Source organism: Bos indicus, chromosome 7, assembly GCF_029378745.1.
Source record: "Bos indicus isolate NIAB-ARS_2022 breed Sahiwal x Tharparkar chromosome 7, NIAB-ARS_B.indTharparkar_mat_pri_1.0, whole genome shotgun sequence".
In the NCBI taxonomy this organism is placed as follows: Eukaryota; Metazoa; Chordata; class Mammalia; order Artiodactyla; family Bovidae; genus Bos; species Bos indicus.
In genome coordinates this window covers 3318251-3322976 of record NC_091766.1, presented here as the reverse complement: position 1 = coordinate 3322976, position 4726 = coordinate 3318251, and the positions used below count along the sequence as shown (strand labels likewise).

The following is a 4726-nucleotide window of genomic DNA, read 5'->3' as shown; positions in this document are numbered from 1 at the left end:
CCAGGCTCCTCCGCCCATGGGATTTTCCAGGCAAGAATACTGGAGTGGGTTGCCATTTCCTCCTCCAGGGGATCTTCCCGACCCAGGGATTGAACCTGGGTCTCCCCCATTGTAGGCAGACGCTTTACAGTCTGAGCCACCAGGGAAGTCCTCCAACTTCAGTTGGTAGAGCTAGCTGATACCTTTTGCTCTCACTTGGAAAGAAAATTAATTCACCTGGAACAGTAATGCCTCGGGGTTTTACTGGGAGTTTCACAAATCCTAAAGGCTGTATGACTTAGGTTCCCAAGAGGTTCTATTCAATCGTAATATGTGCATGATTTGCATCTTTGCTCTCTTTCTCGAGCCTCCTCACCGAAGACACTCTCCACTTGTTAAAACTTTTAGCCTTAAAGGGATATAAAATCACCAAAGAAAAATTGCAATTTGATCAAACCCAGCTTTGATATTTAGGGCATCTGATATCAGAAGAAGGGCTACACCTTGATCCAGAGAGGCTTCATGGTGTCCTAAGTTTCCCAAAACCCAACTGCAAGGTTTTCTTGGGCTTAGTCAGTTATTAGTGAAGTTGGATTCCAAATTTCTGTTTTATGGCCAAACCTCTGTATTATTATTATTTTTTTAACTATAACCCGTACCCAATTTTATGGGAAGAACTGAATAATATAACCTTTAAGGCCTTAAGAAAAGGTTTGCTGAACCAACCTTCTCTTGGGGATAGTAATGATCAGATTCCATTTTTCTTTTTTGTGTGTGAAAAGAAAGGGAATGCCCTTGAGGTACTCACCCAAAAACAAAGGAACCATCATCAACCCACAGAGCACTTTTTTTTTAAAACAAGAACCCAGTTTTTTAATTTCATCATTTCTTATGTTTGGAGTACTCTTGGGTGACATCCTTAGCCTGAGACTCTTTGCCATAGCCCTTAACCACCACACAACCGCAACCAACCACTTTATAGGGGTGTTCTCTCTCTGTCAGTTTTACAGAGGCCTACCCATTCCCTTAGTTTCTTGTTGTCATCAACCTTAATCAGGTTGATTCGGTGCTCAACACGAAGGGCCTCCACCAGCTTGACATCACGGCTGGATGCATGCACACACAGATGGGCTTGGCGCTTACCTAAGGCTGTGGCAGCTGTGCAGACTTCATGTGCTAGGCCACAGTGGACGAGGGCTGTCTTCAGCACATCTTGCAGAGCAGTATGAACGTCCATGGCACCTCCAGCAGCAATGCCTTCCTTGGCCATGGCAGTGGGTGACGGGTAGAGCTGAATCCTGAATGCACCGAAGCTTCCGCCCCCAGGGAAAGAGCAACCCATAGAGTGTTACAGCCAGAAGCTGGACCTTGCTGCATGGGGATAACCCACTTTGCCTTAGGGCCATTACTGCCATTGCTTTTTTGATGAAGGCCACTGAGAAAATCATTGTGGGATCTTCTTTAACCAATTTTGTACCTCAATCAGTAGAAGCCCTCCTGAATTTTCATCACACTTAACATTTCTCAGCCAGCTGCCTCACATCCTGTGAAGTCCTTTTGCTAACTGCTCCGCTTGTACTGCTGTTATGCTGGGATGACTTTAACCCTGTTACTCTTCTTCAGTTGCGTAATGCTGATGGGTCACCTCCTGACTCCTTTACAGGGAGTGATGAAGCTCCTCTGGGTAATGCTGAGTCCCATGGCTCAGAGCTCTTATTTAAAAGGTAACAAGGGGTCACCACAGAGCACTGAGTAGAGTTCCCTGTGCTATACAGTAGGTTCTCATTAGTGATCTATTTTATAATACACAGCAGTGAGTTTATGACAGACAGTCTTAATCTCCCAGTTCATCCCACCCGTCCTTCCCCTCTTGGTATCCATAAGTTTGTTCTCTACATCTATGTCTCTATTTCTGCTTTTTCTGTATCATTTTCCTAGATTCCACATATAAGTACTATTATACAATATTTTTTTTTCTCTTTCTGACTTACTTCACTGTGTATGACAGTCTCTAGGTCCATCCACAACAAATGGCATGATTTTGTTCCATTTACGGCTAAGTAACATTCCATTGCATACCTGTTTCACACCTTTATCCATTTCTCTTTGGATGGACGTTTAGGTTGCTTCCATGTCCTGGCAATTGTAAATAGTGCTGCAGTGAGTATTTGGGTGCATATATCTTTTCGATTATGGTTTTCTTTGGGTATATGCTCAGGAATGGGATTGGAGGAAATCCAGAAAAGAGGGGATATATGTATATGTGTAGCTGATTCGCTTTGTCGTACAGCAGAAACTAACACAATGCCGTAAAGCAACTATGCGTGCTCAGTCACTTCAGTCGTGTCCGACTTTTTGTGACCCCGTGGACTGTAGCCCGCCAGGCTCCTCTGTCCATGGGATTCTCCAGGCAAGAATACTGGAGTGGGTTGCCATTTCCTCCTCCAGGGGATCTTCCCGACCCAGGGATTGGACCCAGGTCTCTTATGTCTCCTGCACTGGCAGGGGCTTCTTTACCACTGGTGCCACCTGGGAAGCCCCTATACTCCAATAAAAACTAATAAAAAGTAAATTTTAAAATGAGGTTTAATATCATCTTAGAAGTAATATCATCATATTATAATGCCAGATAGCCATCAGTTTATACATTTTTTTTTTACCTGTCTGGGGATAATCACATAATTCAGGATTAAAATGTAGCAGCCTTGGGACTTCCCTGGTGAACCAGGGGTTAAGAATCTTCTTGCCAATACACTGAACATGGGTTTGATCCCTGGTCTGGGAAGATTGCACACATGTTATGAGGCAGCTAAGCCTGTGTGCTGTAACTGCTGAAACTACGTGCCACAAGAACTGAAGCCCACACACCCTGCAGCCCTTGTTCTGCAACAAGAGAAGCCACTGCAATGAGAAGCTCATGCGCTGCAAGTAGAGAATATCCCCTACTTGCTGCCACTAAAGAAAAGTTTGCACACAGCATCAAAAAAAAAAAAAGTAGCAGCTTTTTATTTTAAAAAGTTTTTTTTTTTTTTAAAGTTAAAGGTAACATTGGTAAGTATTGTGCTGGGTATGCTATTGCAACTCCTTTTGATGTTGTTGAGGCAGCATCTTTACCTATGGCTACCTCAGCCTGATACATTCTTACACGGGCTTGCACTTTAGCCAAGGACTAACTGCCAATATCTATGGTGATAGTAGATATGCTTTCAGAGTAGCCCATGATCTGGGGACATTGTGGAAGCAATGTGACTTCCTTACTTCCAGCAGAAATAAAATTTAAAATGGCCCCTAGGTCCAGGAATTATTGGATAGAACATTGTACCTGATGTTTTAGCTATTATTAAGATTCTGGGGCATCCTAAAATTGACTTCTGGAAGCTAAGGGGAATCACCTTGCTGACATTTCTGCAAGGAATGTTGTCCTTAAAGGAACCAACAGCAGCCAAACCTCTGTCATGGTCCAAAGGAATATTTCCCCCAAAGGAAAACTTAGAAAAACTGGCTAGAGAAGCCCAATAATTGGCCTCAGAAAGGGAAAAATGAGATTGGAAATCCAACAACTGTTGGTTCAACAAAAAGGGAAAGCTCTGGTTCAACCCAAATAACAGCCCAATCCTACTAGAGACTTTAAAATTCTCACTCCTCACCACTGTACATGCAGTAATCCATTGATCTACTGAAAAAAGAATCATGAATCCATATCAGTGGGGAAGCATTAACAAGGCTGCAAAAAACACCGACCTCACTTGCCCTGCTTGTCCAAAACACAGCCGAGGAAGCCTGTTCATACTGCTTTGGGGCATTTTAAACTGTCTAATGGACCATTTGAGTTCTGGCAAAGCAGTCACATATGGAAGTGAGAACTGGACTATAAAGAAGGCTGAGCACCGAAGAACTAATGCCTTCAAATTGCGGTGCTGGAGAAGACTCTTGAGAGGTCCTTGGACAGCATGGAGATCAAACCAGTCAATCCTAAAGGAAATCAACCCTGAATATGCATTGGAAGGCCTGATGCTGAAGATGAAGCTCCAAAACTTTAGCCACCTGATTCAAAGAGCTGACTCATTGGAAAAGACCCTGATGCTGGGAAAGACTGAAGGCAAAAGGATGAGCTGATTAGATAGCATCACTGACTCAGTGGGCATGAATCTGAGTAAACTCCAGGAGATAGGGAAGGACAGGGAAGACTGGCATGTGGCAGTCCATGGGGTTGCAAACAGTCAGACACGTTTCCAACTCAGCAACTGAACAACAGTAACAGATGGCTTTCATACAACTTTCTCTGTCGGTTGAATATAAGTATGTTTTAATCATGGTCTATTTTCACTTTGGACTGAAGCTTTCCCATACAGACAGGCTACTACCTCTTGTGGCTAAAACTCTTTTGGAAAAAATTATCCTACATGAGGAATTCCTCTTGAATCACAGTGATCAAAGTACCCATTTTATTGGTCAGGTGCTTCAACAGGTCTCTACAGGTTGGCTGGTTTTATGACACTTTTACTGGACTTGCGTGCCTGCGTGTGCTCAGTCATGTCTGACTCTTTGCTCTCCTTAGAACTGTAGCCTGCCAGGCTTCCCTGTCCATGTTTTTTTTTTTTTTTTTTCCAGGCAAGAATATTGGAGTGGGTGGCCATTGCTCCTCCAGGGAATCTTCCTGACCCAGGGATCAAACAAGCGCCATTGTAGAAGGATTCTTCCCCGCTGAGCCACTAAAGCAGCCCCTTTCCTGCGCTTACCGCCCTCA

The 4726-nt window shown here is 43.7% G+C and overlaps 1 pseudogene; it reads right to left on the bottom strand.

The window, feature by feature from the left end:
* Positions 1-783: 783 nt before the first annotated feature.
* On the bottom strand, positions 784-2906 carry LOC139183883 (small ribosomal subunit protein eS12 pseudogene; annotated as a pseudogene).
* Between the last annotated feature and the right edge of the window lie 1820 nt (positions 2907-4726).